This window comes from Neofelis nebulosa, chromosome 1, assembly GCF_028018385.1.
Source record: "Neofelis nebulosa isolate mNeoNeb1 chromosome 1, mNeoNeb1.pri, whole genome shotgun sequence".
In the NCBI taxonomy this organism is placed as follows: domain Eukaryota; kingdom Metazoa; phylum Chordata; class Mammalia; order Carnivora; family Felidae; genus Neofelis; species Neofelis nebulosa.
The window spans coordinates 171,578,781-171,592,062 of NC_080782.1; the positions used below are offsets into that span (position 1 = coordinate 171,578,781).

Genomic DNA, 13,282 nt, shown 5'->3' on the forward strand with positions numbered 1-13,282 from the left:
TCTCAAAGTTGAATGATTACCTATTTATGGAAAAATTGATTGACGTATAACTCTTTAGAATCCATGTGTCCTTGTTAAAAACTGAGAACAAACTGAAGGTTGATGGGGAGTGGGAGGGAGGGCAGGGTGGGTGATGGGTATTGAGGAGGGCACCTTTTGGGGTGAGCACTGGGTGTTGTATGGAAACCAATTTGACAGTAAATTTCATATATTAAAAAATAAAAAAATAAAAAAATATATAAAGAAATAAAGAAATAAAGAATCCATGTGTCTTTTTAAGTGAGGTATTTATATACACCTGAACTACACTTCAAGAAATCCAGTATGTGAAAAAGTAAAGAAGCAGAAAAATAGTAATTCGATTATTTTTATTATAAAAGAATTTTCCATGTAAAAAATCAATTTGCCATATAGTTGAGTTCTCTAAGATATCCAGAATTCTCCCAGAACATTTAAAAATGGATTTTGTTAATACAAATTCAATCCCCCCCACACGTAAACTTTTCAGAAAAAGAATTGATGGCATATACTTATTGAATGGTAATATCTGTTTGGGTATTGAGAAACATTTAAGGAGTCACTTATGAATTTCCCTCTTCATGGAGGTTTGTTGCCTGTAACAAAATATCATTTGTATTAAACTTTCACTGTGGTTTGATGCTGCCTAATTGCTGTGTGGAATATGGAGCTTACAGTTTAGCAAGAAATATAGACAGTAAGCAGTAACTGTTTTATGCTGTGGAGTACCAATGACAGAGGCACATGAAGAAATGATATCCAGCCTGACACCTGAAAAATTGGTATAATTTTGCTGCATATCCAGCACACAAAGATTGGATTGTCATTAAAAACACAGGGAAACATGGACCAATAATAATATTTGCAGGTGAATTTGTAACACAAGGATCAAACATTGAAGGAATCCCAACAAAGTGACTTCTGTCTGAAGTAGGAAGCAAGGTCTATGTCCAGCCTTATAACAAGACTATAAAATGGGAAGGTCATGGAGGAAAGAAAGAGGAAGTGGATACTGTGGAGAATGCAAAAAAAAAAAAAAAAAAGAAAAGTAAATTAAAGATACATCAATTGCAGTGCTGAAGACCCAGCTGAATTTTGAGGCTACAAATTCATAATGATGCCAATATAGACAGATGTTTCCCTTTTTAAGGTCTTGCATAAAGGGGAGAAAGGCAACACTTAGCCTGAGCCAGCTTTGGAATTTTTTCAGGCTGGTGGAACTGAGAGAGCCCGAAGGTATGGTTGTGATCATAGAGTGGGATCCAAGATTCAGGATTTCAGAATAATCCTGGAAAACTAAATACAAAATATGGAGTGTTATATGGATATGAGTGGCTCAAACATAATGATGGAGTTAAGGCAAGATGGCAGGGAGCTCTCAAACTAAGGTGTCGGCTGAATCTTCACAATGACATTGAAGTCATTCAGTGTGAGGCCAGTTCTTGGGGAAGGAGTGTAGGCAGGGGCATGTAGAAGGGACTGATGGAGAAATTAATGGACAGCAGCCACAGGGAGAGTCAGGTGAGAGGACATCTTAACCTGTTGGAATACACCTCAAAGGAGTGTTGAAGGGTAATGGATTGGACATCTCTTCGTCATCCATATGCTATCCTACGTGGGCTGTATGGGATATTGGAGCATGAGCATCCTCTTCTGGAAAGGGCTGTGGAGAAAGCCATACATTTGTAACAGAACCAGCTGAGGCAAGAACATAGGAAGCAGATTCAGTGAATTCAGTGAAAGGGGATAAGAGAATGTAGAAGAAATTGCTTAACATAGAATGAGACCCAAAGGTTAATTAAAGGCTCTGGCTGGAGAGAGGTAGGAAGATAGGTGAGGTGGAAGAACTACACAATAGTCTTAGAACCAGAGGTTAAAAGGCTGATGACAAAACGCCTGGGAATCCGAACAGAAATGGCTACTGGTGATTGGGACTATGCTAATCATTCTGGAGTGAGTTGTATCTGCTACTGAAGAAGTCCTGGATATTGGAGATTACATTAACATTTCTTGTGTAGCCCAGGGTTGGAACTTGGTCACTAAATCAGCCCCGTAGGATAAACACCAAGGCCATCCACTGGGAACATAGGAATAGAACAAAATCCTCTGGTAAATTTTACCTAATTTTTCCACATATAAATTTGATCTCTTCCCTAATGTATTTATGTGTGTTAGCTAATTTATGATCATGAAATGCCAACAAAATTTCAAATAATTTAATATAGAGTTCACTGATACTATTTAAGTGCATTGGGAGAGCCCAGGTCTTGTTGGTAAATCGTTGTCATTTGCTTTTTGTATATAGTATTAAAATTTTTTTTTAAATAAATAAAAAACCCAGCCGGGTAGGATTCTACAGCAGAATCTGTTATGTGTCTACAAATTGTTGCCCCCTTCCCAAACCACTGAAAATAAATTTGATTTTGGTAAACTAGGTAGTGGTGACTTAGTTCACTTTAAAACCATGTGGACATTGCTTTATTCTTGAACTTGAAGCATTCAGAATTTGTTCCACTTCTACTGACTGATTTTGGGTATCTGAACTTCCCCAAAGCATGTTTGGCCTTTATTCAAATTATAGTATCTCTTCTTATATCAGAAACCTCTACATGAATCAAAGTCATTTGTTTCAAATGAGTGTTCATAAGTAATTTTAATCAAAATTACTTTCTTTTTTAATAAAATACTCTCTTTTTAAAAAGTTTACAAGGACAGTTGGAGCTTTAAGTCCGGGTCAGCAAACTTTTTCTTGAAAAGCCAGATAGTAAACACTGTAGGCTTTTCAGGCCACACATCGTCTCAACTACTCAACTCTACCATTATTGTACAAAAGTGAGTGTGGGCTCAGAATAGTAGTGTTCTGAGAAAAACAAAACAAAACAAAACTGTATTTACAAAAATGATCAGTGGGCTCAGTCTTCATTTAAGCTATAGAAACAGACAGTATGTCAACTGACATCTTTATGTGTTAAATTTAAATATACTAACAACAATAATAGCTGCTATTTTCAAGAGGATTCTATTATGTTGCTGTTTTAAAGGAATTCGTTATCCCATTTGATTCTTAAAATAGCTATAATAACAGAAATTCAAGTTTATGGACTTATAGTAATCCAGTATTTAAGGCAATAGCGTTATGTAATGTGTTGGAAAGTTTGTTTTTAAAATAGATCAGAAAAGGCCTTGAGCTTTCAGAGAAATAATTTCTCAAGTTCCCATATAATCCAGGATAATTTCCAAAATCCAAAATGAACCATTGTACCCATGAAAGTCAACTTGCAGTCTACAAAATATCTTTTAAGCATACATTAAGCTCCTCAGCTTCCATTCTATAGCTGGATACCAGTTTTGCTACTTTGGACCAGTTAGCCTAAATTTAAAATTAGTTAAGAAATAGGAAAAAAGTCTCTTTCTTTGTTAGGCTACGTATAAACATAAAAAGGTAAATTTACTCTCTTCTGTAAGAGTTTTCATTTTTAATTCTGACCGAACACAATACATATTATACGTAAAATCACATTTTTATAATGAACGTGATTATATTTTAAATTGGATATTCTTGTCAAGTAATAAAACTTGAACAATACTTTCCTCGTTATGTAAAAATACATAAACATATCTGCATATCCATTAGGCTGTACCATTAGCAGAAATTTATCAGCACAATGTTATGCATAGAAGATTAACAATTTTAACAAAATTCCTCTCTTAAGAAAGTCACCAACTGATGGGAGAGCAAGCACAATGAAGTGAGCAGTGAAGTCTCTGTTGCATTTTTGTTCAGGAGAGACGTTTGCCTTGTTTAGAACACCGGGATATCTCTTCGGTTTTCTGTTTTCCTATGACAGCCGTGTGCTTGAAGCAGAAAGGCTTTTGTAAAGTGTGGACTCACACTTTCTAGAAAAGTAATTCTGTGTCCCTCTGAGGACATCTGGCTTTATGATATTTGTTAAAATGACATTAAATGAAAGAGCCATTTGTTTTAGTTCCAACAAAATCTGACACTCATATTTCAGCTCATTAATCACAAGAAATGACCAAATTAAGAAAGTAACTCATTGCCATAACAGCAGTTATGATTTCAGATTATCATGAAGTTTAATTTCCTTTTTGGAAAACTTCATTAAATAACTTTCTGCTGGCAATAACTTTTGTGGTCCTTTTTTCCAATGGACGTGGACAGTAAGTACCCTTTTAGGTGAAAAATCATATAATAATGACATTTTCTACTATTCAGTGACTTTTCAAAAGTTTGCTCTTTAATTATGTAGAATACTGAAAGAACACTGTAGACTAAGAGCAGGTGATTTACAGACACCTGTAGAATGATGCAAATAATCCTTTATATTGGTGTTATTTAATCTGTACTTCATTTAGGAGAATAGGTTACCTGAATTGAATTTCTCATGATTTTTGTCCTATAATCTTCTTTTGTGACAAATTTTCCTTCATTTTCTCATAATATCCGTTATGTTTCTTTGAAAGTATGAAATAGAGACCACAACAGAAATCTTGGATGATATATTTCAAATATCTTTCCTATATGTGGGTGGTATCTCTACCATTTTATCTTCTCAGACCTGTACGGTACTATCAGCTCATTTATAATTTGTCACCTATAAATGGTCATACATTATTCATTGAATTAAAAGGGCAAAACGATTTCTATTGTTGCATTTATATTATGCATGTCATTTTCCACGTGGTTATTTTTCTCCTTAGCTTCAGAAATTTGGCAGTCGTCTTCCTGTTTTACCTGCTAGTCTCACAAATCCAATTACAACTTCTTTTAGAAAACAAGCATTTTAAATTAATTTCTCCTACTTTTCACCCGAAAAAAATATTTCTTGGAAACAGATGTAATACTGTTTCTTAAAACAACTCTTTTAATTTTTAAATCTGAACTCCATTATTGGTAATATTCATGAGGACAAGAGGGTTTGTTACAGTACATATTAAATTCCATAAGTATTATTACAAAATGAAAATTTGGAGAAGAAGTGATGGAATGTGATGCTTAAAGAACTCATATAACCTGCATTCCTGAAAATGTTACTTAAACTCTGCCATGGTGACATCAAACCAGATATATCTACAGAGTATGCATTTTCGACAGGGGTGAAAACACCTCTAAAGAGGTAAAAATTGGTTCTTAGAGAGGCCAAAAATTCTTAATTTTTCTATTTATAGAGTAGAGATAGGTACATGACATGTGTACATAGATAGATAGATAGATAGATAGATAGATAGATAGATATAGATGCATATATATATATATATATATATATATATATATCTTTGATATTAAAATTCCATATGGGGTGGTGATTGGGAAGAAAATATCTAAAATGACTCCTGGTTGGGGAGGAGGGGGTGATTAAAAAAAAGATTGAAAAACACTTATTTAAAAAAATTATAAGGAGAAAGAAATATTTTGTTTTCTGCATGCATTATTTCCAAGTTGTTTCAAGTAATTTGACAAGAATGTTTATGGAGAGTTTATCGCACTCTTAACAAGTCTTACCTTCCCTCTTAAAAAAGAAGGTGAGTTTCAACTTGTAAACACTCACACATTGTGTAATGTACTGCAAAGATGAGAGCCAGAGGAAGGGTCCCAGGGTGCCCTGTCCATGTGGGGGCTGCAGAGCGAGGCACCATAGCAACAGTGAGTGCATCCCCCGGCCAGGAATGGCAAGTGGGGGCCCACCCTTCCATGGGTTGCAGTGCTGACTGCCTGGGATTTATAGAAAGTCCGAGACTGGACGCATTTCTAGATGATTCTTATGGGCAGTTCTTCCAAGTAGTTGGGTTCTGCAGAAAGCCCTTTTGTATGGCCAACAGCATGACCCTGGCAAGTTCCTCCCCTGTCCGGCTATTGTCAAGGCTCAGTTCACCAACACAAGCTTGTGCCATCCACTGAGAAGGGTGGCTATAGCTTTCCCCTGCCTCTGATACTACTAAACTGTTACATTCCTCTGAAGTGAAATCTTGGCACTAAACCCTCTAGCTTACACTAAAATAGCCAATGAGCATGTAAGCTAATTTAATTTTTCTAAACCCTCTTTTAGTTCCTGACGTAGTTTTTCCCTATACCAGAATAACCCATAGTTACAAGTTACATATATTCTCATTTATCACATTTTTCACAAAAATTTACCACTTTGGGATTACTGTTTTTCAGAAGTAGAATGTTAGACTTTAATAATTAACAAATTATGTTTAAAATGAGGTATTGATCCCATGAGTATTGAAATCAGGAACTCTAGTAGGAAAATTAGTGGGAATATAGTACTTACATATAATCACATAACAATTTGCTATATCTTGTTCTAGTGGCTCTTAGTAGGTTTGAAAAGCATATAAGTTTCCCCACTAAGCAAATAATAATCCAAATGGATCCGGGTGCATATTTAATTATGAATTATGATCTTTTAAAGAGATCATACCATCTGTCTTTTTCATAGTTACTACATAGTTTCATCTGTAACTTTTTCAAAGTTACTAAAGTGATTAATTGTGTTTATATATAATTTGATTATCTATTTGGACATATTTCAGGTATTTATTACTAGTTGCCTACTTTAAAAAAAAAACACTTTGATATGGATTTCATTCTTTCCTTTGGAATGAAACTCTGAAAATGCAGGTGAAGCTTAGAGATGGATGTGTGGGTGCCTGTCACTGCTCACTCTGCTAATACGACAGCCAGGTCAGGCTGCACATTGGACCTTTAGGACACACATGGCTGTGTTTCAGTTTCTCCAGGGATCCCCCGAGTGTCTGGAGGACTTTTTCATATTGTTACAAGCCTGGGCTGGAAAAGACTCATCCATTTATTTGGACTTATTTCAGAGATTTGGGTCCTCTGTTGCCTGGGCCTGACCCTGTGAAGAAGTTATACCTGCCCACTGTAGTCACTTGTAGTCCAGAGAGAGCCAGAAGAATGCCACTGACTTTGATGAGCCAGAAAAGGAGCCTTGCTAGAAGTTGTATTACTTCCAGGTAGAGGGGGTTTGAAATGGATTCCACCAGCCCATGAGAGTCCTGACATGGGGCAGCTCCCTCCTTGATGCCCATCAGAGAGGCCATGGGTTGTTAAGTCACTTACCACAAAAACCGCAGTACCCCCTACTACTCCTCATTTATCATTGCTCAGGAAAGCATAAAGGACAAACAAAAAGCAAACATGTAGTCATGAACAAGCAAAGAAAAATTATTCTCATAAAAGGGACCCAGAAACTGAAGATGAAACTCAGAAATTCAAGATGAATCAGTACAAGAGTCTCCCAATCAAGTACAATTGATGGAAGACATAGCAGGGTTTTGTTTTGTTTTGTTTTTTAAATGTCTCAAGCACTGCCAATTGAGGCACAAAACAAATTTTCTGACACTTTGGCTAAAATTTTCAAAAAATGAACTGAAAAAGGGCGTGGCTGATGTTGAGAAATAATTATTTTTTTTAATTTTTTAAATGTTTATTTATTTTTGAGAGAGAGAGACAGAATGTGAGCAGGAGGTGGGCAGAGAGAGAGGGAGACACAGAATCCAAAGCAGGCTCCATACTCTGACCTTTCAGCACAGAGCCTGACATGGGGCTTGAACCCATGAACCGTGAGATCATAACCTGAGCCATAGCCTGATGCTCAACCAACTGAGCCACCCAGGTGCCCCAAAAAAGAATGATTTATACAGGAGATCAAGTGGGGGGAGAACAATCAAGGAAATGGCAAAAATAATGAGGGGGAAAAAGCAAAAGAGACTAGACACTTCAATGTGACCAATATATTAGCCCCTGGAGGAAAAAGAGAATGGATAGAAGAAAAGCAATAATAAATGACATAGAAAAATATTCCTCAGTTGAGGAAAAGCATAAATCAGTAGACCAAAAAGAGTCACTAAATCTCAGGGTGATGAAATGAAAAAAAAAAAAAAAAAGATAACATTCCTAGACATACGCTGGTGACCTTCCTTGGTTGCAAACATTAAAAAAAATTTTTTTAAGCCTCTGAACAAGTTTAAATAACATGTGAAAACAAGATAAATACACTGCATCAGATGATTCATCTATAATATTGGAACATAGAAGGCAGTGAAACAATATTTGTATAGACTGTTAAGAGGAAAGAATCTGTATGCAGCCAGAATTGCCATGTCCATGTTAAAAACGCATTTTGGATAGAGAAGGTTTAAGAGAGTATGCAACCTGTGATATTTATCTGAGCAAACTACTCCCAAGTATGCTAATCCCAAGTGTATTAGAGAAATAGAAAAGGAAAGGTAGATCAGAGAAGCTGACAAGGAAAGAAAAGAGGTAGGTATTAGATCCAAATGAAAGATGATTTTTAAAAAGATGCCAAATAAGAATTTTGAGGGGAAAAAAAGAAATAATTATGGTTCAAGAAACTAGAAGTAAAGTGTAAACAATCTCAGCAAAAACAGGATTTAGGAAGGGGCATGACACCCATGGAGTGTGGGGTGATAGAAGCATGCTATGAAATTTGTGGATGGGTGGGGGTGTGAGGGATGGGTGAGCAAGCAGATTTATGTGGGAGAGAGAGGAGCTTATAATTATTTCATATTAATGCGATAATAAAAAAGATAGATTGATTTCTGACAGTTGGGAATTGAACCGTGGGATTAGAAAAGCAGTGTAGAATGTCCAAATTAACAATGGGGAGAAAGAAATCAGCAACAGTTTGACCAGGTCAGAAAAGACAAGAAAAAGTTAAAAGATGAAATAGCAGTGACTTACAAAAAAACTGGAAAGAAGACCAAGTCTAATTTTGATACATTAAATGTGTACAGGTTGAATTTTCTTATCAAAAGACATAGAAAATCCAATAAAGCTTAAACACAAACTCAGATAATATATTGATAATAGGAAGCACATACAAGGTGGCCCTAAAAGGTGGCTGAGAATCATGTCTCTATGAAACAAGTAAAAGTGAATCTAAAATATTAAAACATTGTAAATGTTTAGCAGAACATGCAAAAGATTAAGGAATATTCTCAAGGCCAAAAACTTACGTGTGATTTGAGTGTGGAACATGAGATGGACACTAATGCCAGTGGCTACCCTCTAGGCATTTGCATGTCCTTGTCACCTAAAACTTGCCATTTTAAGAGCTATAACCAGTGTAGAAGAAGAGGCTGTGAACATGAGGTGCCAGAACAGAGACCCCCACATAACATAGGACACATGGAGTCTGTGCTTCAATGAAAAAAGGATAAAGTCCATCCTCAGAAGGATGTGATGAGGAAAACTTCAATCTTGACATTGACTCCAGATGGATAGAAAAAGAATAAGCTTTACTGTAAATGAGTCAGCACTAGCCCGCCCTCACATGGACTTGGGAGTTCCCATGGGTTGTACCTACTTTCAAAGATGAGATCATTCTTATTTTATTTAAGAAATTATCAATCATGCAAAAAATGGAAAACTCCAAAGTAAGTCTGATAAAGCTACCATAAGCTTAACCAAATCCTGATAATGGTAGGGCAGGTAAAATTATAGACGAATTTCATATATAACAATAGCTACAAATATTATAAATAAAGTGCTATTCAATAAAGTCCAGCAGGTTAGCATTACCATCTAAGATTTATTCCAGGAATACATAAATGGTCAACATCAAGGATTTGTGTGATATATCCCATTGCCTCAATGAATTAAAAGCTAAAATCCTGTAAGTAGAACAGGAAGTGAATGGAAGTCCTTAAACATGGTAGCAATTAATTACTAAAACCCACTGCAACCATTATATATGAATGCTGGAAAACTTTCTTTGAAAATAGGAGCACATTATAGATTCTTTTTGCCACTTCATTGGGTAGTGTATAACTGTACAGCTGTACCATTATAGCTAATGAATTAATGCAAACTCCAAAATAAGTCTTGAAAAACAAATCTTATCATCATTTGCAGATAAAATGTACATATTTTTGTAAAATCCAGGAGATAATATTTAAAATATTAGAATTAATAGAAGAATCTAGTATGGCAGGTATAGAAAATCAATATAGATAAATCAGTATCTTTTTTCTCCACTGGAACAACTAGGCGAAAATGGTAAAAAAATAAAAAGTAAAAAAGGTAAAAAAAAAACACATTTGAATTAGTTATTGGAATATTAAATTCATAGAAATAAATTTCACAAGCAAACAATAACATCTTTGTGGGGGAAATTTAGAACACAGATTTATCAAAGAACACAGTCCAAATGAATAGAAAACAGTGTGTTCTTGGATATGAAGCCTCGATAGTAATCCTTCTGAAGTCCATTTTTGTTTTAAAAGGTAAAGAAAAAATTTAAAAAGATAAATATAGATATATGTGACCATATACAATCTAGAGTGCTTGTAGAACTAATGCCACCAAAGTTAAAAATCAAACTAATGACTAGAGAAAAAATATTTGCAGTTCATATAGTGGGCAAAGATTAATGTCCTTAATATCAGCAACTCCAAAAACTGATAAGAAAGACAAAACACCACCATAGAAAATTGGCAAGGTTATGAACAGGAAAATTGTTTTAAAAAGAAAAATCCAAATGATCAATACATATATGAACAGATAAGCAAAGTTTTGATTAAGTTTGATTACATCTGGTGATTCTTCAGATTTAGGACAAGAAACCCTTTCCCACCTTGCTGGAAGGCAAAAGACTTACTATAGCATTTTAAAAGTAATCCCTTAATATTTTCTAAAATATCAAATATGCAAACCTGTCCTTTGCCCCAGCAATGCCAGCTTTGAGAATCTATTCATAGACATAAAAGCCCAATAAAATACTGGTATTGCATAAGGATAGTTAGTGCAGTCTTGTTTTAGAAGTAGCAAAGTGCTTAACCATTTTTCCTGATGATTCCTTATCAAGGAAGTACCACCCTTCAATAAATCAGTAAGGAAGATGTTGAATTAAGTAAACACTGAGGATTTCTGGGTAAGATGGTATAGTAGGAGGACCCTAGGCTCACCTGATCCCACAGATACAACTAGATAACACACACATCAGTGTAAATAATCCAGAAAACAACCTGAGGACTGGCAGAACAGAGTCCCCACAACTAAATGTAGAGAAGAGGCCATATTGAAGAGAGTAGGAAGGGTAGAGACATGGTCAAGAGCTAAATGACCTTGAGAACTGTCCATGGGAGGGAGGGATGCCTGGGCATGGAAAGCAAAGAGTAACAGACCCTCACACCAGGCATCCCAGGTACAGGGAGCCTGCATAGGAAGAGGAATCTTTGTAATTTGACTTTGGGAACCAGAAGGGCCTAATTTCAGTAATTCTTACAATCAGTAGGGTGTAAGGATTGAAACTTTAAAAGTCAATAGACTCCACTCTGGGAGGGCCTGGAAGGCAATAGGAAAATGACTCCCCACCCTTAAAAGGACAATACAACAAACAGCCCCAGGGAGATACAGCATAGAAGCAGCAGTTTGAAAAACATCTGGGATTTATGGAAGGGACATTTGTTTACTAATCTCAGACCATGTGCTAGAGGGGCAGGGGTCTTTAGGAGACTTCAAGAACAAAAGAGCTGGCAGACACCAATTCCTTCCCCCCACCCCTTAGCTTAGGCATTTGTATACCTGTGGGACAACATTCTCTGCCTAATTTGTTAACAGTGTGCCCCACCCATGCTTCTTTTGTAGACCTGCCCCCTTCAATATACTCCTGACTGGAGCCCAACCAAAGCAGTGCCACAAGCCTGGCAGTATGTAAACAGCCCCAACAGGGGCCAGTACCACCCCAAGGTGACTCCTACCCTGGGGAGAGGGGAAGATAACTACACACACCAGTCTGACTGTGGCACCAGCACTGGGTTAGGGGCAGACATCTTCTCTGACTGCTGGTCCTACCCATCAATGAATACTTTACGGGGGACAAGACAGGGGAAGCACCCTACAGTTTGGTGCTACTGCATCTCTGGCAAAACCTGGTCTGACTCAACTCAAGTCCAAGGCGGCCCCAGCCCAGCCCACTAACAACACAGGGACCCAACCCTGCCCAAAACAGGCAAAAAGAGCAATTGGGGATGACTAGACTGAAGGCAAAAAAGACTCAGCCATAACACTAGGGCACACACAACATAATAGGAGATACCCTTGAAGCACCAAGTTCTGGTGAGCAGGGGACATTGCACGTCAGGGCACTACAGGAACTCTTCATGAGGCCACTACTTCCAAGAGAGATGTAGCTGACTTCCCTAACACATAGAAGCAGACCCAGAGAGTTAGACAAAATGAGGATTCAGAGGAATATGTTCCGAATGAAAGAACAGGACAAAATTACAGCAAGAGAGTTAAATGAAATGGAGATAAGTAATATGACTAATAAAGAATTTATAATCATAAAGATACTCACTAGAATTGAGAAAAGCATGGAAGACTTCAGTGAAGAGGTCCCTAACAAAGAGAAAGAAAACATAAAAAGAACCAATCAGAGATAACAAACTCAATAAATAAAGTTAAAAATACACTAAATGGAATAAGTAGACTAGAGGAAGCAGAAGAATGGATCAGCGACCTGAAAGACAGGAGTGTAAAGCAATCAAGCTGAACAGGAGAGAGAAAAAATAATAATAAATTAAAATAGACTTAAGGAACTCAATGACACCATCAAACATAATAACATTTGCATTATAAGGATCCCAGAAGAAGAGAGAGAAAGGGGGACAGAAAATTTACATGAAGGAAAAAATAGCTGAAAATTTGGAGGAGGAAACAGAAATACAGATCCAGGAGGTAAAGAGCCCTAAACAAAATCAACCAAGGAGGTCCACATTAAGACACATAATAATTAAAATGGCAAAAAAGTAGTGACAAATAAAGAACTCTATAAAATCAGTGAAAGAAAACCATTACATACAAGGGAAACCACATAAGGATATCAGATGATTTTTCAGCAGAAACTTTTCCGCCAGAAGGGAGTGTCCTAATAGATTTATAGTGCTAAAAGAAAAAACCTGTAGCCAAGAATACTATATCCAATAAACCTATCATTCAGAGTAGAAGGAAAGATAGTTTCCTAAACAAACAAAACTTAAAGGAATTAATGATCACTAAACCAGCTCTACAAGATATGTTAAAAAGGATTCTTTGAGTGAAAAATAAGACCCTAAGTAGGAGTAATAAAAGTAGGGAGAACAGGGGCGCCTGGGTGGGTGCCTCAGTTGTTGAGGTCTGACTTCAGCTCAGGTCATGCTCTTGCAGTTCGTGAGTTCAAGCCCCATGTCAGGCTCTGTGTTAGCAAAACAG

The 13,282-nt window shown here is 36.5% G+C and overlaps 1 protein-coding gene across 8 annotated transcripts in view; it reads left to right on the plus strand.

The window, feature by feature from the left end:
• The window catches only part of NALCN (sodium leak channel, non-selective), a 333,612-nt gene that overhangs the window by 147,441 nt on the left and 172,889 nt on the right, over window positions 1–13,282 (plus strand). The gene's annotated exons all lie outside the window — the stretch shown is intronic.